General features: G+C 41.0%; 1 long non-coding RNA gene across 1 annotated transcript in view; it reads right to left on the bottom strand.

Moving 5' to 3' along the window:
• Window positions 1–11624: 11624 nt before the first annotated feature.
• The window catches only part of LOC122549603 (uncharacterized), a 113720-nt gene continuing 101242 nt past the window's right edge, over window positions 11625–24102 (bottom strand). The window contains exon 4 of the long non-coding RNA XR_015756814.1: window positions 11625–11706. This is a non-coding gene — a long non-coding RNA (uncharacterized LOC122549603). The remainder of the gene's footprint in view (window positions 11707–24102) is intronic.

Below are 24102 nucleotides of genomic sequence, written 5' to 3'. Positions count from 1 at the left end.
TTATTCAGATTTTTATACCGTGTTAAATATTATCAGTGAGAATAAAATTGTAGGATATTACACATGTACTTTCAACAATTTGGCTTTATCCTGTGAGTCACGGTTCAGTTTCGACTTTCAGTGAAAGATATAGTTACAGACCTTGGTTACAAAAAAAAATAAACTGCATAACTTTAACCTTGGGAAATTTCTAGATATCATACTACCATAAATATATGAAAATTTCAAGTTATAAGGATCAAGCCATGTTCCTTCTGTAAATGAGCCTGCACACATGTCATCTTGTCAGAGAAATATGGGAATCTACTTTGACAACAGAAGATATAAAAGCAGCATAACATCATCTTATATGAAAATCTGATCTCCTGTTAGTTTTTTCCCAGGAATATTCCACTACATTCATTAACATGTGTAGACAAAATTCCACACAGAGTGCACCTGCAAAATGGTCAGTTTCGACATTGGCTTTTTGTACAAATGACGCATTGAGTAAAGTGTCTCAGAGACCACCATCTGTCAGGAGTTGACATGTGCATCAGGATGTTACAGCACTCAGTTCTCCACAACATAGTTTTTATTTTACCCTTGGGTAAACTCCAGTAATGGGCAAATAATTCAGCATTGGATTTGCCACAATACCGGCCAAGTTGCCAATACAAAATTGTAAGAGGCTTAAAATGGTTCTTACTTTGGGAGTATACACGTGTGTTTCATTAAAACATGGCTAGGGAAAAGTATTCCAATGCAAATTGCAAAACAGTAAAATCCTGAGACATTGACCAATTATATTCTTGTAAATTTCTGCCTGACTAACCTGGTTTGAGATTCTGGTGATCAGAATCTTGTGGAAAAGATGTGATTGAAATGCAACAGTGATCATAAGTCAATGCATGCCATTTAATATTGATATAGCATTTTTATAGTTTTCTTACTCCAATTAATTTAAACTGATTTCTTCTAATACCCTATGACAATATCCTGAAAGTAAGTGCATTAAGTAGCCTTCTTTTTAGGAGCAAGATGGTTATTACATATACGACTGCTGATCCAATTACATTTTTATTTCAATGATTAAACATTGCTTAAATCTTAATCGTCAACATTAATTTTACAAAAACAATATATTGCATAAAAAATATTGCTATAAATCAGTTTGAAATATTAAACTATAATCTCCAAAGAAGTTACTATAAACCTAAATAAGTTTTATTACATGATCATTTAAAGATGCTATCGACAATTGCTTGTCAAAATCAAGTTATGATTTTTAACTGCAAAGATGTATTCTACCAAAACAATGTAAAACAAATTGTTTGGCCATTATTTTACCAGTACCGTAACTGAACATCTATCAAGGTGGGAGATCAAAGTTTATAGGTTTGACTGTAGCTAGAGATTAGTGGTTAAAACTGCTTTCAGTGGAGAATAGTGTAAAGAACACCTGGCTCTGACTCTCACCAGTCCATTAACTAGAAACAGAAAAGTGAAACAATCCTTGGACTAATGAGCCCCAGATGAAAATACTGTTTAACGAGAAAGCTTCACTCTTTAAAACCCTTGTTTTGATTGATGAGCAAATTGCCTGGAATTCCAAAAATGCTTCCCACATTAAAACACAGCCCTCATTACTCAATTATCAGGCAATGGATATTTTACATTTTTCATGTTGCACAATGAGGTAAACAATCAAAACCTGTGTCAAGAAAGCTGAAAAAGTTGTTTAGTAAAACCTTTTTCATTCTATTAGCATAACAAAATGTTAGAACATGACAAAGTGAGTGCCTATCGAATGGAAGTGGAGACATTTTCTTTTTATACCCAAACGCAGCATTGCTTACGAGATTTAAGGTTGTAGCTTCCAAATGTTTTTCAAAGTGTGTCCAATACGTGGGCCTCAGAACTAATGGGGTTATGGCTGAAAATGCCTGAAGAACATGATAAGGAACAGGGACCTGGTGCTCCTGATATTCTTAACTGTAGGTTCATCTTACACCTTGTCTCTCAAAATCTGACCTGCCATACAGCCAAGTGACAGGAGGAGAATCTCATGTGGCAGAAGTCTGCTACCAGGGATCCTTGGAGAAAAACTACACAATTGGTCCCAATTCCTAACAGATTTTAAGTCATTTTATACTCTAGATTTAGGAACTGAAAGACACTTAGAGACTTATAGCACAAATTCCTGTGCTATATTTCAGAGCAGATAATTATCCAAGGCTTTTGTGTTCAAAAGGATACAAGAGTTTCTACGGTACTGCTTTGGGGAGGAGCAGGGAATGTTCTCCATAACTTTCTGGCCAAAATTTAACCTTCAACCATCATCACTGAACCAAATGATCATTATCACATTGCTGTTTGCTGCTAATGTTCCAATGTTACAAAGATCAGCAAGGCAGCCTTTGTGTGGAGCCACAGAAAATGGGGAAGACACTAAATGAACATTTTGCATCAGTATTTACTGTGGAAAAGGATATGGAAGATATAGGCTGTAGGGAAATAGATGGTGACATCTTTCAAAATGTCCAGATTACAGAGGAGAAAGTACTGGATGTCTTGAAACGGTTAAAGGTGGATAAATCTCCCGGACCTGATCAGGTGTACCCGAGAACTCTGTGGGAAGCTAGAGAAGTGATTGTGGGGCCTCTTGCTGAGATATTTGTATCATCGATAGTCACAGGTGAGGTGCCGGAAGACTGGAGGTTGGCAAACATGGTGCCACTGTTTAAGAAGGGCGGTAAAGACAAGCCAGGGAACTATAGACCAGTGAGCCTGACCTCGGTGGTGGGCAAGTTGTTGGAGGGAATCCTGAGGGACAGGATGCACATGTATTTGGAAAGGCAAGGATTGATTCGGGTTAGTCAACATGGCTTTCTGCGTGGGAAATCATGTCTCACAAACTTGATTGAGTTTTTTGAAGAAGTAACAAAGAGGATTGATGAGGGCAGAGCAGTAGATGTGATCTATATGGACTTCAGTAAGGCGTTCGACAAGGTTCCTCATGGGAGACTGTTTAGCAAGGTTAGATCTCATGGAATACAGGGAGAACGAGCCATTTGGATACAGAAGTGGCTCAAAGGTAGAAGACAGAGGGTGGTGGTGGAGGGTTGTTTTTCAGACTGGAGGCCTGTGACCAGTGGAGTGCCACAAGGATCGGTGTTGGGCCCTCTACTTTTTGTCATTTACATAAATGCTTTGGATGCGAGCATAAGAGGTAGAGTTATTAAGTTTGCAGATAACATCAAAATTGGAGGTGTAGTGGACAGCGAAGATTACAACAGGATTTGTACCAGATGGGCCAATAGGCTGAGAAGTGGCAGATGGAGTTTAATTCAGATAAATGCGAGGTGCTGCATTTTGGGAAAGCAAATCTTAGCAGGACTTATACACTTAATGGTAAGGTCCTAGGGAGTGTTGTTGAATAAAGAGACCTTGGAGTGCAGGTTCATAGCTCCTTGAAAGTGGAGTCGCAGGTAGATAGGATAGTGAAGAATGCGTTTGGTATGCTTTCCTTTATTGGTCAGAGTATTGAGTACAGGAGTTGGGAGGTCATGTTGCAGCTGTACAGGACATTGGTTCGGACACTGTTGGAATATTGCGTGCAATTCTGGTCTCCTTCCTATCGGAAAGATGTTGTGAAACTTGAAATGGTTCAGAAAAGATTTACAAGGATGTTGCCAGGGTTGGAGGATCTGTGCTACAGGGAAAGGCTGAACAGGCTGGGGCTGTTTTCCCTGGAGCGTTGGAGACTGAGGGGTGATCTTATAGAGGTTTACAAAATTATGAGAGGCATGGTTAGGATAAATAGACAAAGTCTTTTCCCTGGGGTCGGGGAGTCCAGAACTAGAGAGCATAGGTTTAGGGTGAGAGGGGAAAGATATAAAAGAGACCTAAGGGGCAACTTTTTCACGCACAGGGTGGTGAGTGTATGGAATGAGCTGCCAGAGGAAGTGGTGGAGGCTGATACAATTGCAACATTTAAGAGGCATTTGGATGGGTATATGAATAGGAAGGGTTTGGAGGGATATGGGCCAGGTGCTGGCAGGTGGGACTAGATTGAGTTGGGATATCTGGTCGGCATGGACGGGTTGGACTGAAGGGTCTGTTTCCATGCTGTACATCTCTATGACTCTATGACTCTACACGGTCAGCTGTAAAACTCTTTGTAATGCCTGAATGTGTGATAGATGGCACAGAAATACACATTCTCCTTATTCTTTTAATCAAGAAAGAATATTCAAGCTCATTTGCTTTAATCTAAGTGCATGGACTTGAACTTGTATTTTAGCAGCTCCCACTCCCTCCCTGGGTCAGATTGGGGTGGTGGGGTGGGGGGTCTAAAATTGAATGCAATGCCATGAGTACCATTTGAGTACCTATTCACCATCGTCCACACCACAATTTTACTTGCAGCAAGAAAGTCATTGGGACACCTGTCCACCATGGTCAATTGAGGCCCATAAACCTTTGTAATATGCAGTGCTGTCAGCCATTTTTTTGCTGTCATGTGAACTGAATCAAACTGATTAAAAATTGGCATCTGTGATGCTAGAGACCTCAGGAAGGGGCCAAGATGGATCATTTGTGGTTGACCGGTGCAAATGTTTGAGTCTTATCTTTTGCACTAATGTCCTAGCTCCCTCCTCATTGATGATGGGGTTATTTATGGAGCATCCTCCTCCTGTTTACTCGTCCATCACCTTTCCTGACGGGATGTTGGAGAACCGCTGAGCTTGGATCCGATCCTTGAATCGTGGGGTCACTTAGCTCTGTGTATTACAAGCTGCTTCTGCTATTTGGCATATGTGTTGTAGCTCCTGTATTTATAATCACTTCAGGGCCCAGACCCTGCAGTGAAAGTTGCCCTCAATCTCAGGGGATTGACTAAAAAGAAACTAGAGGTTGTACCTCCCTAAATCATCTCTACCCAGTTGAGCTTATGGAGTCATAGAGTCATAGTGATGTACAGTATGGAAACAGACCCTTCGGTCCAATCCATCCATGCCGACCAGATATCCCAACCCAATCTAGTCCCACCTGCCAGCACCCGGCCCATATCTCTCCAAACCCTTCCTATTCATATACCCATCCAAAATGTTGCAATTGTACCAGCCTCCACCACTTCCTCCGGCAGCTCATTCCATACACGTACCACCCTCTGTGTGATAACGTTGCCCCTTAGGTCCCTGATGAAACCTGTTCCCCTTCAGTTTTCTGAAGACCCTGCAGTACTTCTGATTTTCCAAAAGGCAAAGGGATCATCTATATTCTCTAAAATAATAGTGTTCCAAAGTAATTTTATGCCACACAACACTTTTAAATACATTTAAAGACTGACTGACTGACCTGTGGTCTGGTAAATTCTATACTCTAGCAATGGCTGTGTTACAAAGTGGCTACATTAAAGATGAGAGACTGCAGTAACATTTATAAATGGATTACAGAAATTTATAAGTATTTGTTAATAAAGAGATAAAATGTCTAAAGATGCAGCAGTAACATCATTTCAGCTTTAACTCAGGAATAAAACATAACAGGGAGACAATTCAGTTTTCTTGTTGGGAGAAGAGGTGGGTGGATGGTGACGTGTGGATTTTTGAGAAACAATTCAATATGTCAGAATCAACATTTGAAATGTTTGTCTCTCTGCCTCTCTGCACTGCTACAGGAAATCACAAGATTGACTTCATTTCACCCATCTGGTTCACTAATGCCCTTTAGGGAACGAAATCTGCCGTAGATTCATAGAATCCCTAAAGTCGGAAAGAGATCTTTTCGCCCATTGAGTCTGCACTGACCCCCTGAATAGCAAAACCTTCCAGACCCACCCTCTCCCTGTTACACTGCCAGTCTTAACTGCCCATATGTGACTCCTGACCCACAAAAATATGATTGGCCCTCTCCAGATATATTCAGAGGCGATCAGTTCAGAAGCAATTAGAGTCGGACAACAAATGCCCACCGTGCCAGAGATGCCTATATCTTGTGTGAGAATAAAAATAAAGTTCCTATCGTCAAAAAATGTCTGGCATCGCAAATAATTTCAAGGTCTTTCTGGAGAACTGGTAAATTGCTCACATGTAAATGCACATCTCGATCAAGCAAGACCTGCCGGTAGAGTGGGGCACTGATTGCCCAGTGTGCCATGTTGAGGTGAGTGTCATGAACTGTGCCAGGTAGCTCTGGACTGACAGCAGCCTCTCAAAGATGATAAGCTCTCCAAGAGTTCACCCTCATGACTTTTAACTGAGAAAATACTAATCGTCTGGCACCAGAAAGAACACCAAGTGAATAAAACCTCAATCGTTGTCCAAAATGCTGATGTGTTAGTTTTTTTAAGAGTCTGAACTTATGCATTTTTATGAGTAATAGGAGGAAAATGGCATTTTTTGTCGTGGACTTGCACTGCATTTCCCTCTTCTTTTTTAAGTTCCAATAAACATTCGTGTATCAAGTGATTGATGACAAATGGCATTAAAAGGGCTGACCTAGAATAGTCTGTTTTTTAAAAAAATATCAGCATTGCTCACAGATTGCTGCAGTAAAGCTGGTTAACAAGGACAGTCCATATGAGCCACAGGATTGGGAGCCATAGCCCGTTGGAATAAACTGGTAAATGCAAACTGACAGTCTGGCATGTTTAATATTAACAATTTAGCATGAAAACAACCATAACCAGCACTAAAATATTATTTAAACACAGCTGGGTCAGCTTGAAAACCCTTACTCAAGAACTCAGGCACTTTTAACTCTCCAAGTTGATATAATCTGCAGTAAACATAGTCAGCTGTAAAAGGGCTAATGGTACATTAAGTCAGCTTTTCAAAGAGAAGGTTCTGAATGTTGTAAAATGCCATGGGACTGTATGTGCTGTGGGGTCCTAATTTGTGAATTTACTGTTTGCTGTTTTAAATAAACTCTCAGCTAATAATCATCTATCAGAGTCATCTCCTAGACTGTCATGCAAAGGGCAACATTTCAAAATTGTAACATCACTTGTTCCAGGTGACTTCATACTATCTCCACTTAGAAAACAAAAGGTTCAAGGTATCCCAGATTCAGCTTTGATTTATTTCTATAGTCAGAAAATGCTTGATACAAGGAGCAGGAGAATCGATGTTTTGGGCATAAGCCCTTCATCAGGAATGCTTAATAGTAACCAATTTAATTTTCTTCTGGTCAAATTAGAGCTAAGATGACTGACATCCAACAAACACTTCATCTTTCATTATTCCAGGTATGAGTTCATTGGGTATATCATTCTCAGAAGACAGTGGAAGCAGAGTCTTTGAACATTTTTAATGGGAAAGTGGATAAATTCTTGATGGATGAGGAGGTGAAAGAATAGGGGGAGCAGTTTAGGCAGGAATGTGGAGTATTTAGATGATCTCATTGGATGGTGGAGTAGGAGGCCAAATAATCTATTGTCATTTCTACTCCTGCTCCTAATTTAATACCTTCATATCGACAGACATATTAGTGGCTAGGAGTGTGTCAAAGAACGTCCACACCACAGTGGCTGACATGGAAGGATTGTGATAATTTTCTTCAGGCAACTAAGTTTCTCCATGATTTTTCAAGGGCTCTCAGAGCTGACTAACTGTATCTAAGACATTAGCCGGGTCAACAATGATGGTGCATAGGTCCATGCTCTGCTCTTGCCATTTGTCCTGAAGCTATCAAACTGCAAAACAACCCTATCTGTGGTTCCTCAAACTTTTTGAATAAACAACATTGACTCTAAGGCAGCAGATTCTGATCGAGGTGTTGCACTAAACTGTTCAGAAGGATTCTGGTGATGCTTTTGCTAGCAATGGACAAGAATGACAATCCTCTGTGATCATTTGATTTGATTTGATTTGATTTGTTATCGTCACATGTATCAAGATACAGTTATAAGTATTGTATTGCATGTTAACCAGACAAATCAGACATTATAGGCAAAAGTGAGGCCTGCAGATGCTGGAAACCAGAATTTCGATCAGAGTGATGCTGGAAAAGCATAGCATCCGAGGAGCAGGAAAATCGACGTTTCAGGCAAAAGCACTTCATCAGACCTTATGTAAGTACATCAGGATAATAGAACAGAATGCAGAACATAGTATTACAGCCACAGAGAAGGTACAAAGAAAGCTCAACTCTAATATATGAGAGTTGAGCTTCATAAGTCTGATAACAGCTGGGAAAAAGCTGTTTTTGAATCTGTTTGTACGTGTTTTATAACTTCTGTAACTTCTGCCCAATGGAGCTGAGTATAACCAGGATAGGAGAGGTCTTTGATTATGTTGTAGGAGCAAATTACTGCAGTTGTTCAGATCTGCACTGAAATCAACAATGCTGGAGATCACAAATTGCAGCAGCCATGGCAAGCCAATGTTTCAAGTCCAGATGATTCTTCTTCAGAGCTCTGATTGGGATACAAAACATTAGCTTGCTCTCTCTCCATGGATGCTGCCTGACCCGCTGTGATCTCCAGCAGTTTTTTGTTTTCAGGCTTTGATTATGTTGGCTGCTTTCAGACAGTGAGCAATGTAGATAAACTCAATGGAAGGCAGAGCTGAAAATGTGTTGCTGGAAAAGCGCAGCAGGTCAGGCAGCATCCAAGGAGCAGGAGAATCGACGTTTCGGGCATGAGCCCTTCCTCATGCCCAAAACGTCGATTCTCCTGCTCCTTGGATGCTGCCTGACCTGCTGTGCTTTTCCAGCAACACATTTTCAGCTCTGATCTCCAGCATCTGCAGTCCTCACTTTCTCCTCAATGGAAGACAGGCTGACCTTTGTGATGGACCGGGCTACAGTCACAAATCTTTGTAATTTCTTGTGGTCTTGGGCAGAGCAATTTTCATACCAAACTGCGATGCATCCAGTTAGAATGGCTTTCTATGGTACATCTATAAAAATTGGTAAGAGTCATTGTAGACATGCTGAATTTCCTTAGCCTCTGAGGAAGTAGGGGCATTGGTGTGCTTTGTTGACTGTATCATTGACCACAAAGGAAATGAGGGTTGTACCTGCCTAGACCATCTCTCCCTCGTTGGGTTTGTTGTACTGCCATGACACCAGTTACACCTCCAGCTGTCTGAAGATTCTTCAGTACTTCTGATTTTCCAACAGGCATGGGGATCATCTATATTCTCAAAAATAATGATTTGGAGGTGCTGGTGTTGGACTGCGGTGTACAACATTAAAAATCACCCAACACCACATTATAGTCCAACAGGTTTAATTGGAAGCACTAGCTTTCGGAGCGCTGCCCCTTCATCCTGTTGAAGGAGTAGCCACATGAAAGCTAATGCTTCCAATTAAACCTGTTGGACTATGACCTGGTGTTGTGTGATTTTTAACTCAAAAATAATAGTTTTTCATCTAATTTTATGCCTCTCAGTCCTGGTTAAATCTGTTTAAAATCTCCTATTCTGACCCTGACAGACCTGTGATTCGGTAAATTCTATAGTCCGGCAATGGCTTTTGACTTCTGACTGTGCTGATGGAATCCCTGTCAGCTGTGACCTAAAGACCATGGAGGTGAAGCAGACAGTGCTCAAGGTACTTTCTCTAGCCCCTTCCTGATCCTGGTGAAGAGAGCTTCATGCTCCTGAAAAGGGATGTTCAATCACTCAAGGGGCAGCCAAGATCCATTTCTGCTTCCTTCCAACCCCGTGGCCTGAGCTGACTGGACAAAGTTCACACATGTCGCTCCCAGTGAACCCCCCCAACCTGCTGCTACTTGACTCGGGTCCTGTGAGAGATCAATGTTGGTCAAGGGACAAGACGAGGCTAGGTGATGGCGATAACTCAATGTCTCTTTGTCGTGTTGCGATCTATAATTTCCACAGCTTGCTTCTGAACCCCTTCAAGACTGACAGACATTGAATTGTTCCCATCTGCTATGAAGTCATCTTTCTTACGCCAGGCTAGGCAAAACCTTATGTCCTGCGCTTACCTGACAGTTTTGACACATGTGACTTGTAAACAATTACAGGTAGCCAGAGGTGAAAGCTGATAGACAGTCAGGACCAACAGAGGATGAGCAACTCTACTGCAACCCATCCTTGTAATGCACATTTCTAACACATTTGTAGAGTTCAGAGTGAGTTACTTCTTGGGTAAAATATACTGGATTTCATTGAGAGAATGAACAGGCAAGTCTTGTTCTCAGCATCATTGAATGACCAGAAGGCTGGCCAGCTGAAACAGCAATGTATCTCAAGCCATTTCCCAGTTATCTCCCTATAATCTCGCATTCTTCTTTTTCAGAGAATAATCCAATTTCATCTTAAATGCTACAATTATACTTGCCCTCACCATACTCTCCAGCTGAACATTACGGCACATTGTTACCTAATTCTAGTTTTGCAAAAGATATTGGGACATCTTAATTGTTAGCCAACAAAATAAATAAATCTGCTTCAAAATGTTCAATAGTTGTATTAGCAAATAATTATGGTAGTAATTAGGATTTTGTCTCTGATACCTGTGCAGGCGAGGGAATATAATTACACTGTGACAGGTTTACATTGGCCCTTTTATTAAACTAGACACGGAATTAATAAAAGGAAAAGATTTACACACTTGACAAAAAATCCTGACATGATGTGTAGCTTGACAGTAATTGCATACAGATGTGAAGTTTCTCATTTGATAAAGACATATACATGAGCATTACATCCAAAAACACACAATATGAGCAATTTTCTTAAAGGGCAAATCTAGTTTAGCACCTTTCTGGCTGAAAGCATACATTAGGAATTCAGCTGTACACCCCCATGGATTTCCATCTATTTGTTTTCTGGATATGAGGTCCTGGTTTGTTAATAGTCTGCATTGAGAATTTGATTTGGAGAAATTGAGTTAGACTTTTATCATTGTACATCTGTATATCTCAGGGTGTTGTTCATTGACAAGTTAGTTAAAGATTGAATTGAATTGGACTATTTCCACCTTTTCTTGCATTGCCATTTTTTTTCCTTCCTTTCTTTTCAGCTATGTCTCTGTCATATTTTGCCTTGCACTTATGCTGCATTGTTATATCCATATTGTTCCATTTGTCTTCATGTCATTTTGCAGTTTCTGAAAGTCTTCCCTTTGTTTTATTTTCTGTATGTCTTTCATGTTCCCTGTATGATTGAACCATCAGTTCACTGAGAGCTTATTTGGAATCGTTTGCCTTTTGGCTGGGTGCACTGTGGGATGGGATTTACAAATAGTAAGGCGTTACACACATTATGAATGGATAACTGTATGGTAGATCATTAAAAGCTCCTGAGTAGCAACTTTATGTTATTCCATCTGTCCATAATGGAACAGTAGCAGCCTGAAAGTCCAGAGTATAGTAAACCACCTGTTTCTACCACTTTGTCTCTGTTTCCACCTGGTGTCACTTTTCTGGGAGTCCCATTATCAATGTGCTGCCCAGCCACTATCTGAAGAAGGAGACAACCTAATATAATTTAAATCCAGGTCTAGTGATGTTAGCAAGAGTCCAGTGCCACTTACATTCGAAGATATCGTTGTAGGGTGTTGTTTTCACCCTGACAGCAGGAAATCATACTTGGAAGCATGAGTTAAAATGACACTCACCTTCAATCATTCCTCTGCCTCGGTTTCCTTTTCAAGAATTTTCATTGCAAATCCCGATTTTCTATTTCCTCAGAATTTGAATGTATAAAATGCCCAGAGTTCAAATTGTTGTCTTCCTCATCACTGTGACTGAAGGAAGAAATGCAGACATAGTACTAGGTCAGGGAACATTGAGAAGCTACAGCTGGTGCACTGAGGAAAGCAAATATGAGACATTCTGTCTATTGCCATCCTTACCCGGCCCATACGATAACTAACACCTGAGTCAATTCCCTTTATAGCTGAGTAACAACAACCAGTATAGCATCTTCCAATCACAAGCATTATCTGAGGCACTGAAAGTAACAATCTTGCAATTCCTTTTTGCCTTGGGCTCTTTCAAGGCTTAAGCAGTTACTTTCATCATATTAGTCATTCTGCAAGCCTGCAGTTAGCAGGTGGCAGATACCCTCTTTCTAGTTTTCAACATAGATATCAACAGTTAGCAGAGAAAGACTTTACAAAAGAAGGTCTTCCTACAAGGTCTCCAACATCTGCAGTCCTCACTTTCTCTCAGTGTCTGTCTGGATAAACATTACCTATTTTCTGCCAAAGACTTTGTGTGGACGTCCTTCCAAAGTAACTTGCATTAAAACCAAGAAGAAGAATTAGTGGCAGTAAATGTTTCCATGTAATCTCAGCTAGTTCTACAGGAGATAGGCACAAAGTATACCATTGACAGAAGGGTGGATTTGAGAATAGAGCTATGAGAAAGTCTCATATAATATGCTAACAGTGGTGATTTTCTGATGAAATCTTCCACTCTACAAAAGCCACAGCCATCTGAAGAAAATGTTCGAGTTAGAAAATTGTGAGCATATTTTCAAATATTCAGCAGCTTCAAAGCACACAGAGCCAGTCAGCTTCTATGAATGATTAGATTAGATTCCCTACAATGTGGAAACAGGCCACACCGACCCTCCAAAGAGTAACCCACCCTGACCCATTTCTCTCTGACTAATGCACCTAACACTATGGGCAATTTAGCATGGCCAGTTCACCCGACCTGCACATCTGTGGACTGTGGGAGGAAATCGGAGCACCAGGGGAAACCCACGCAGACACAGGGAGAATGTGCAAACTTCACACAGAGAGTTGCCTGAGGCTGGAACCCTGGTGCTGTGATGCAGCAGTGCTAACTACTGAGCCACTGTGCTGCCCAAATGTAGCAACCAGCAGTTAAAAAGGCCTGCATGTGAACATACAAATGTACGAACAAGGAGCAAGAGGAGGCCACTCAGCCCTTTGAACCTGTTCTGCCATCCAATAAGATCACAACTGATCTGATTTTAACCGTGATTCTACTTTTCTGCTTACTACCCATTAATCTCTCATCCACCTGCAGAAGCAATATTAGGACAAAGCCCGTCTGTGGAAGCTCAAAACCGCTAGAAATTGTGAAAACCTTTGAGTAAGTCACTGAGCTATGTCAAAGCTAAGAGGAGGAAAAGCCAAACCATAACCCAGGGCTAAAATGGTGGATATCAGATACTTAAGGGAAGTTAAGTCCCTGAGAGGAAGGGTAAAAGTTCTTATGTAAGAAGTTCTAGGCTGAGAAGATTAGTTTAAATCATTATATTTAGCAAATGAGGATTGTTATCGTTGTTTAAAATGATTAGACAAATCTTCAGATAAAACTTTGAGAAACAGATGCCTGTTAAGAAAATTGAGAAATTGGTCCAGACGTGATTTCACTAATCAATTTGTTAATCCTTTCCCATGTTTCCAGAAGCTTCACGGCTATTCCTCTTCCTCTCTTCGATATTGATCCATAGGTTGAGGGCATAGCTGGCTAGTCCAGTATTTATTGCTAAATAAATGCAATTATGAATGATTTTGAAGTGCAGTCACTTGGTACAATCAGGGACAAAAAAACATAATTTATCCTTCAAAATTGTTATGTAATGGAATTTGGATAATGTACAAATTTAGCTTTGTTAGATCATAGTTTGTTCTTTTGTTCACTATTCAATGATGCTGAAGGGATATATTTTTTACTGAAAATACATACTGCAATCTGTCATTACTCAAATTTAGCAAAATCATTAAGATTGCTTTTGAGGACATGTGTTAATAATCAAATATAACACCTACATCAATAGAACTGAGGTTGAGAGGATGGAGTGCGTCAAGTTCCTCAGAGTGACAATAACTGGCAACCTATTCTGAACTTCCCATGTTGATGCAACAGTCAAGAAGGCACCTCTTCTTCTGCAGGTGGCTCAGGAAATTCGGTACATCCATAAAGATCCTCACCAACTTGTACAGGAGCAAAAGGAATTACCGAAGGTGGTGTGCACAGCCCAGACCATCACAGAAGCCAACCTTCCATCCATGGACTCCCTTTACTGACTCACTGCTGCAGAAAAGCTGCCAACATCATCAAAGACCCATCATGCCTTGGCAATGCTCTCCGACAACCTTTTCCATCAGGCAGAAGATACAGAAGCCTGAATACACACACCAGCAGGTTCAGAAACAGCTTCTTCCCTGCCGTTATTAGACTGATGAATGGACTCTTTAGCCTCAAATAATGCTGATCTTAGTAATGTTGATCTCACCTAGCACACACCCTGGTAAAGTAACCTGTATGGCTCTGTCTAAGTCTTTTTGATCCGTACATCCTTGCTTATTATGATCTGCCTTTTGTGCCCGTAAACAAAGCTTTTCACTTTTGTGCCCGTAAACAAAACTTTGGTACACGTGAAAATAAATCAATTAAACCAAATCAAATCAAATTTCCCTGGAAGACCAAAATGCACAAATCCTGCACAACGTGGCTTTTTTCTGAAAGGGGGGAGATAGTCAATACCATCATTATCTCTTCAAGTTACATTGCTCTCAGCGTTTCAATTTTTCCTGGTACTCCACAGGTACGATGTTCCATGGGGTCCACCAGATCTTTGTATGTTGGTGACTGAATTTACATCTGCAGTCATTTTTTTTTTAGATGTAGCAGACTATTTTTTAAAGGAGTTGAAGTTAACAAAATCCATGGTACTTTGGCCTCTGATCTTTCATCATAATAACAGGGTGACCAAGGTCCCATTATGACATGGTTTTAGTGGCATTCTTAGTGGGACCAGGAGGACTGGGATATTGATTAATCAAGCAGTTTAGTAATTAATTAATGTGATACAATGTATAACAAAAGACAGTCTGGGGATTTCTGTACTGGGCTCTATTCTTCCACAACCATCAGATTGTGTCAAACTGGTTGACACACTGTGGCTTACAGGAGGAGTAGCAGGTACTCTCCTGTCTTCATTTCAGCTGGCCAGTGATATGGTGGATTGTAAGTGCGGCCTTGCTGTTTGTTTCAGCTCGGTCTTTTACAGAAATTACTAGCTCCTTGGTTCACGTTTCTCACATTGGCTTCTCACATATGATGTAAAATATCTCCTATATTAGTAACACTAATAGCTTTAATCAAAACATAAAATTTCCCATCAGATATACGGTTTCTGTATAAACGTCACTGGACTCACTAGAATCAGACAATGTGCACAATGGCAGTGGGTACTTATCCCACTATCAGTATGTTATGGACACGTAATGATTTGGGGATGAGATGGATGAAGAGGTAGGAGAAAGCGAAATTGGGTAATCGCTTGTAGACAAAGCCAATAGATCTGACGAGAAACAACAGTACCAGAAGTCAATTACAGTATGATACTTCTTTATTATACCCATTTAATCTCCCTTAATAACACCAGCAATCATGTTGTCTCTTTATGAAATCAACTTCACTGTGAATTTCTAGTGATTATTGGTGTACATTAGTATCAACTGGATTGCGTCTGAAATCTTACGAAGAATCCTTAAGTTGCCAGGAAAGGTAACTTTCATTCCAATAATCAGGAGTAAATTCAAACCCGTGGCTTTATATTGTCAGTCAATAAGCACTCTGCACCCTGTTGAATTACTTTATTAGTGATAAACATGATGTCACACATTGTTGATGGATTTGCAGACTGGCTTACCCAGCAGATCTTTGCTGGAAGGGTCATGCTGCATGGAAGTGTGATTCCACTGTGACCATCATAGCCATGGGAATACTTCTACAAGCGCTTGAAATCATCATCAGATGACATAGCATGGTACTGCTGTAGTGAAGCAAAGACAGTAAAGAGCAGAGCCTCTGATATCCAGGGAGGAATGATGTCTTTGAGTGTTGATGGGATTGTACAAAGCACCTAACTTGTCCTGGACATGAAGTTTCTGTCTACTTGTGAATTTATCCTTCCTGGTTCATTCCTGATGAAGGGCTTTTGCCTGAAACCTCAATTCTCCTGCTCCTCAGATGCTGCCATACTCTTGACTCTGATCTCCAGCATCTGCAGTCCTCACTTTCTCCTAATTTATCCTTCATGCCTAATCCAGATAACTCTACTGGACAACCAAATAGGTGCCCAGCTTTTAACTGTGTTGCCAATTTGCCAGATCATCCAAAACAACTCCCTCATCAAACTGCAGACCTAGAAATATGTAATAATAAGGAGAGGAAATTAAGTATTTCGAATGTTCATTTGAGACGTAAATATCCACTGCAAAATAAAATCTTCGTTTTGATACTAACTTAAGTACCACCATCCTTTCTCTATTAATAATCCATCATAGCCTGGGATTGTTGACTTGTATTTAAATTGGCAAAATGCCCAGAGTGTCAGCTGAAGTTGCATAGAAGGGTCTTCAATAAAAGAACTTAAGTACAAAACTATCAGGCTGGTTTGTCAGTAGCACAGTTGACCTCGCCTTCAAAAGGCACGGCATAAGTAGCATAGCAACTCAGTGGTCAGCACTGATGCCTCACAGCACTAGGGACCTGAGTTTGATTCCACCATCAGACAAAAGTCTGTGTGGTGTTTGCACATTCCTCCATTGTGCATGGGCTTTTGCTGGGAGTTCCACCCAGAGTCCACCCAGAGTCCTACAACTTAGGTGGATTGGCCATGGTACATTGTCCCAAAGTGTCCAGGGATGTGCAGGATTAGCCATGCGAAATATAGTGATACAGGGATGGGGTGAGGAGGAGCGGTGAGTCTGGCTGGGATATTCTTTGGAGAGTTGGTGTGGGCTTGATGGACCAAATGGCCAGATTCCACGCTGTCAGCATTCTATGATTCAAAACTGTCTATGCTAGAATCTTATCACACTGACATACTTGCTCTCAGCTTTAGAAATATCTTGGAGCAGTTGTGTGAAGAAAGAGCTGGATGGGATGTGGAGCAGACTACAAAGCCTGATAGTTAGTGTATAATCAGATCCCGTTCATTTGACCCAGAATTCCACTCAACTTAAAGAAACAGGAGGCCATTTTGAGCCCAGGAGGTCTAAACTATCATGTATATTCTATCTGTGTTCCTCCCACTCCCAACCACACCCTATTCCCTTAGATCCATTAATGATATTTGCTTCAACTGTTACATAGTCTTAAATTTTTCAATGTTAGCATTCATTCCGAAAATCCATATATAACAACCTCTCGTCTCCTCTTTCTGTTAGCTTTTCAAATAATTCAGTTAAAAAAAGAATTTCTCAGGATATTTTGTGAACTGATCTTTAAACAAACATTCTGGTACTTTGCTGATCATTGTTGTTAAGTAAGTTTTCTGGCTTTCCTTGTCATTTCAGTTTCACCTCCTTTGAGTTTACTTTTCTGCTTGGTCACTTTGGATTGGTAAAGTCTAAGAGGTGGATTGAGTTTTTCTTATGATTAATGCTGCAAACCCCTGGACTGGAGCCAGGACACAAACTATCTTTGCAATTGGTGCTAGTGAAATTATCAAATTAATTTGTCCAAACCATACAACATTTGCACCATGTGATTTGTTCTTAATACAAACCCTTTTATTTTGTGTGAATTATATCAAACTAGAACATGCCACAATTACACAGTTGAAAATGTGTTGCTGGAAAAGCGCAGCAGGTCAGGCAGCATCCAAGGAGCAGGAGAATCGATGTTTCGGGCATGAGCCCTTCTTCGGGAATGAGGACAGTGTGCCAAGCAGGCTAAGATAAAAGGTAGGGAGGAGGGACTTGGGGGAGGGGCATTGGAAATGCGATAGGTGGAAGGAGGTTAAGGTGAGGGTGATAAGGTGAGGGTGATAGGCCAGAGTGGGGGTGGGGGTGGAGAGGTCAGGAAGAAGATTGCAGGTTAGGAAGGTGGTGCTAAGTTCGAGGGTTGGGACTGAGACAAGGTGGGTGGAGGGGAAATGCGGAAACTGGAGAAATCTGAGTTCATCCCTTGTGGTTGGAGGGTTCCTAGGTGGAAGATGAGGCGCTCTTCCTCCAGCCATCGTGTTGCTATGGTCTGGCAATGGACCACCCCACCAACCTCCATATACATCGTATCATCCGTCGTCATTTCCGCCACCTCCAAATGGACCCCACCACCAGGGATATATTTCCCTCCCCTCCCCTATCAGCGTTCCAAAAAGACCACTCCCTCCGTGACTCCCTCGTCAGGTCCACACCCCCCACCAACCCAACCTCCACTCCCGGCACCTTCCCCTGCAACCGCAAGAAATGCAAAACTTGCGCCCACACCTCCCCCCTTACTTCCCTCCAAGGCCCCATAGGATCCTTCCATATCTGCCAAAAATTCACCTGCACCTCCACACACATCATTTACTGCATCCGCTGCACCCGATGTGGCCTCCTCTATATTGGGGAGACAGGCCGCCTACTTGCGGAACATTTCAGAGAACACTCTGGGACATCCGGACCAACCAACCTAACCACCCCGTGGCTCAACACTTCAACTCCCCCTCCCACTCCATCAAGGACATGCAGGTCCTTGGACTCCTCCATCGCCAGACCATAGCAACATGATGGCTGGAGGAAGAGCGCCTCATCTTCCACCTAGGAACCCTCCAACCACAAGGGATGAACTCCGATTTCTCCAATTTCCGCTTTTCCCGCCCCCCACCTTGTCTCAGTCCCAACCCTCGAACACAGCACCACCTTCCTAACCTGCAATCTTCTTCCTAACCTCTCCGCCCCTACCCCCACTCCGGCCTATCGCCCTCACCTTATCACCCTCACCTTAACCTCCTTCCACCTATCGTATTTCCAACGCTCCTCCCCCAAGTCCCTCCTCCCTACCTTTTATCTTAGCCTGCTGGACACACTTTCCTCATTCCTGAAGAAGGGCTCATGCCCGAAACGTCGATTCTCCTGTTCCCTGGATGCTGCCTGACCTGCTGCGCTTTTCCAGCAGCACATTTTCAGCTCTGATCTCCAGCAGTCCTCACTTTCTCCTACAATTACACAGTTGCCTTGTCAACATCTGTAAACAGAAGATGCATGAACACATCAGTGACACCTGAGGCATGATATCTTTGGTGTGGTGGATACAGATACTCATTTGATATATTTGGATTTAATTTTTTATGTTGGATCTTTCTTTTAGATCAGCATTGAAACAACTCATGGAAGCTATTGCATAACACTTCCTGCAAATAAGTAATTTCGTATTAAATATTTAATGTGAAAAAATGTACTGTTAATGTGAATATTTTATTCATCTCCTCAGTTTGTTGATTTTTGATCTCTAACATATGTGCCTTAAAATGGCAAGTATCTTATCAATAATACATTTCCAGTTTGTTTAATGTTTTTTTGATTTATAGACACCTAAAACTTTATGGGTTTTCACTGAGTCATGTCTGAAGGATTCCATATAGAGGCCTAACTCTCAGTGTAAGTATTGCTGTGTTTACAGCTAAAGTCTTCTCTGCCTTTTTTTTCCATTACCAACAAAGTGAGCAAAAGGCATTTTACTACAGATGTTCAGACATGCCAAAAATTACCTAATAGCACATCAGTTCTGAGTAGATTTATAAACCTTAACAGCCGATATGAATGAAGTTTTGTTTGCATAAAATGATGACTGTCTTTTATTCAACTTTCAAAGGTTCCACATTAAATTAATGAAAGTAGCCCTACACTTCTACTAGTAATACTAGTGCTTGTGGACTTGCAGAAAGTACACTATCATTAAAACAATCCTACTGGAAAAATATGGCAGTGTTTATTGATTATTAGTGTTTTTCCCAGTGAAATTGACTACAAATGCCTTGGGGAGTAGAAATGCTATGTAATGAATCATTGGTCCAAATGTGCTCCTACTCATTGGAAAATTTGAATGGAAAAGTTAAACATACCCTGTAACATACGGCCTTTTCACTCTGATCTATGGGAGCGAATGCTCTCAGCTCCATTCCTTCCATAACACCTTCAAAAAAAGGCAGGTATAAAAAGAAGTTAGTCACTTGATGCAGAGTTCTTGGTGTCTGACCAGTTGTTGTAGCTATGTTATTTCTGTAAAAACTGAAAGAACTCTTGATGCTGTAAATCAGACACAAAAACAGAAACTGCTGGAAAAGCTCAGCAGGTCTGACAGCATCTGTGGATAGAAATCAGAGTTAACATTTCAGGTTGCGTGACCCTTCCTCAGAACTGATGGTAGCTAGGAAAATGTTGGTTTATATGCAGACGATAGGGTGGGGGATGGGAGTAAGGGGTAAACATTAGGTAGGGATTGAGCTCAAAGAGAGACGAGAACAGTTGGATAGACAAAGAAGTGGATAACGATTTGGCTAGGAGGCTAAATAGCTGTTAATGAGGACTCGGTCACAAGTTACACGACACCAAGTTATAGTCCAACAGGTTTATTTGAAATCACAAGCTTTCTGAGTGCTGCTCCTTTATCAGGTGAAGTAATTAACAATCCCTTTAATGGGGACTATTACTAACTAAGAGAAAGTGAGGACTGCAGATGCTGAAGATCAGAGCTGAAAAATGTGTTGCTGGAAAAGCGCAGCAGGTCAGGCAGCATCCAAGGAGCAAGAGAATCGATGTTTCTCCTGCATATGGAACTAATCAAGAGTACAAATCCTGAACAGCTCACCAAACATAACGTAAAAATCTTTTCAGTGAAATGCCACCACAATCACATCTAGAGATGATCTTACACGATTAGAACTGCCTCAGTGTGGAAGCAAACCATATGGCCCATCAAGTCCACATCAACCTCCTAAAGAGCATCCCATCTCCCCCATCCTATCCCTGTAAGCCTGCATCTCCCATGGCCACTCCACCTGGCTCACACATCCCTGGACACTATGAGCAATTTATCATGGCCAATCCACCTAACTTGCACATCTTTGGACTGTGGGGGGAAACTGGAGCACTCAGAGGAAACCCACACCGGCACGATATTGAGTTTAATAAATTTAGGGCTTGAGCTCTCCAATGTCCTGACCACAAACCCCACAGATCAGACATTATTATCATATCGTCTGCTATTACACACAAACCATTGTTAGTTAGTAATAGTGAATTGACGTTTCGGGCATAAGCCCTTCTTCACCATATGCATGGCTATGGGAGATGCAGGCTTACAGGGATAGGATGGGGGAGATGGGATGCTCTTTAGAGGGTTGATGTGGACTTGATGGGCCATATGGTTTGCTTCCACACTGAGGCAGTTCTAATCGTGTAAGATCATCTCTAGATGTGATCGTGGTGGCATTTCACTGAAAAGATTTTTACAATATGTTTGGTGAGCTGTTCAGGATTTGTACTCTTGATTAGTCCCAGAAAAAAAGTGGCTTTGCTTGTTTTTCTTTCACTTGCTGTTATTCAAAAGTTAACATTATCAAGCGTTTTGAAGGCTTTCCAAAATGTGACACTCCCACATTGAGCTGCTATGGTGGACATTAGGGAAAGAGCAACACTCTTTCAGACAGGGGTCTGCCAAAGTATGATGTTAAGAACAGTAAATCTGTGTAGCTTCATTCTTGCAATGGCAGTTCCAATGACAATTGATCAGACAGGTAATGAGGTAAAAGGCAATGCTTTAATGGTAATCAGATTCTATTTCCAATAGAGCGTCATTTCCTTCCTACAACATGTACCATGATGGGCTATTTGTGACTGGCTGTGATTGATCTGGTGCACAAGTGGGCTTTAAGTAATGCGTCGGAGCTGGAAATGCTGCAAGATTCCAACAGCACTGAGTACGTGGTAGCATGAATGTGATGCTGCTGGACATGGTGCGTACATAATGAAGTGAGCAGCAGAGAATTACATAGATTAACTCTCCAGATCTCACAGAGAGAAACCCTGTGTGAAATTCTCAAAATTGACATTAGCTGATTTTCTTTAAAATTCAACTCATGGTTTCAAAGTTTTTAGATGTCCCTGAACTGGGAATTCTAGTAAACAGTAATAAAAATTGTAACAGATATCAGAAAGATAATAGACAGGTTGGTAGAACATATAGACAGAAGATAGATGAAATCTAGCCTAAAGAAGGAGAAAGTGGTTGAATTTTGGTTGGAAGCATTTGGAAAGATAATATAAACTAAATTGTGTAACCTTAGGGGGAAGGAGGAAGAAGTGAACTCCAGAGTGTACAGATATAAATCTTTGATGATAAAGTTAAGAATCATATGTGGCTCTTGACTTTATAATTAGATTTATAAAGCATATAAGTAAGAAGTTATGATAATTTCTTATAGGTAAATAGTAAGCTCCCGGGTGCAGTACTGTGCTCAATTCTGGTCACTAAACTTTAGAAAAAAATGTCAAAATCTTGGAAGATTGTGCAGAATAGATTGACTAGAATGTGTAAGACTCTTGAACAGGGAATCTCACTATCCTCTGAAGTCCAGACCCTTTACTCTTGAGGTATCAATTACATATGAAAGATCTTGGATACAATTTCCACTTTAAATGGAACACCCACCAAGTGACCGTACCGTCTTGCTACACCAGTTACTTAGTGACCGCCGTGTACAGGAGCTCACTCTAAGGTGGTTGATCTAAGGTGGTTCTTCTTGCGCATCGTCCTGTTACTGACCTGGTCACCTTTCTCTCAGCTGCAGCAGCAATGTCTTTCCTGAATTCTGACACTTATACCCTGTCTCATCTTGTTCCCTTAACATTTAAGGCAAAATCTCAAATCTGGTCATCCGATAGACTTCTGGTACCTTAGCAGTTCAATCTGAGTACCTCATCACCTCTCAAAGAGCATCTAGCAGATGGTCATTTCTTGCTCCCAGTCATGCGATGGTTGTCCTCCAGGTGCATCCCAGTGATAGATGTTCTTTGTTTGTGATGTCCCTCTTTAGATAAGGCAGCGTAAAAGCTATTTACATATTTCCAGGGAAGCCATTGTTTAAAATTGTCCATTTTGAAAAAGAGAAAAAGAAAGCATATTATCTAAATGGTCAGAGTTTGCAGAGCTCTGAGGTGCAGAGAGGTTGGGGAGCTTTAGTGCATGAATCACAGAAGGTTAGTCTGCAGGTACATCAAGTAATCAGGAGAGCCAATAGAAATGTGATGGGTTCTTACGAGGGGAGTTGAATGCAAGCATATGGATGTTATGCTTCAATTATACAGGGCATTGGTGCGACACCATATGAAGTACAGTACTTACAGAAGGATGTTAATCCATTTGAAGCTGTTTGGATAAGGTTTACTCGACCAGTACCATAAATGAAGGGATTGCCTTCTGAGGAAAGGCTAGATAGACCAGGCCTATGTCTTCTAGAGTTTAGATGAATTGGAGGACCATATAATATCCTAAAGGGACTTGACGGGGTGGGGGGGTGGGGTGGATGTTGAAAGGATGTTTCCTTTTGTGGGTTACTCTGGAACTAAATGTCATAGTTTAGAATTTGCCTGTTTAAAACAGAGATGAGAATATTTTTCTGAGAGGGTGGTGAGGCTTTGGAATTCCCTTCCCCAAAAGCGGATACAGAATCTTTAAATATTTTTTATGGCAGAGGTAGAGTTAGCTGAGGTCACCACCTTTAATGACATGTCTTGACCTATCAATGTGTGTGACCTTGTTCAATGAAATCTATTCATATTTATAACACGTTCGTTGAAATTGATGGACTATTAATCATTAATTTGATCAACTGATTAATATCTAAAAGGAAAACATTTGAATTAGCCCTGATACATTTAAAATGGTCTCAGAAGGCACCTGACTTGCAAGTTGGTTAAGCTCCACAGGGAATAACAATATGGTTGTCTCAATAACATTGTTGAGGATCTGATATGCATTAAGATGGTTGAAATTGGCAATTATCAGTCGACAGTTCATCTCCTTGAATGGCCAGAAATAAAAAGAATCTCACCATCATACAAAAAGAAGTGATGAAACTCTCTGGTACTGTGCAAAGTTATGATTATAAGTCTATCTGCTTGTTGCAGATGGGAGTCACATCAAGAAGGTCTTTAGGATGAATTAACAAGATCTCTCTCTTAAACGTTTTTTGTTTGACAAGCTAGAAATATATCTCTCTTATAGATTGGAATATATCAACAAAGCTGGGGAATTTTTAAAAAAGGGATTTCAAATGTCTGGTAAATGTAACATTGCCATTGTCTAACCAGACCATTGGGCCGCTCTCTCATTCGAGGGAGATGACTGGTAGTGCTTAAACCTGAGGGTCACTATGCCCC

The sequence above is a fragment of the Chiloscyllium plagiosum genome, unplaced genomic scaffold (genome assembly GCF_037043375.1).
Source record: "Chiloscyllium plagiosum isolate Xiang-an unplaced genomic scaffold, Cpla_swu_hap1 HiC_scaffold_4, whole genome shotgun sequence".
Classification (NCBI taxonomy): domain Eukaryota; kingdom Metazoa; phylum Chordata; class Chondrichthyes; order Orectolobiformes; family Hemiscylliidae; genus Chiloscyllium; species Chiloscyllium plagiosum.
Note: the sequence above shows the minus strand (reverse complement) of the source record. Positions and strands in the feature narration are given on the sequence as shown.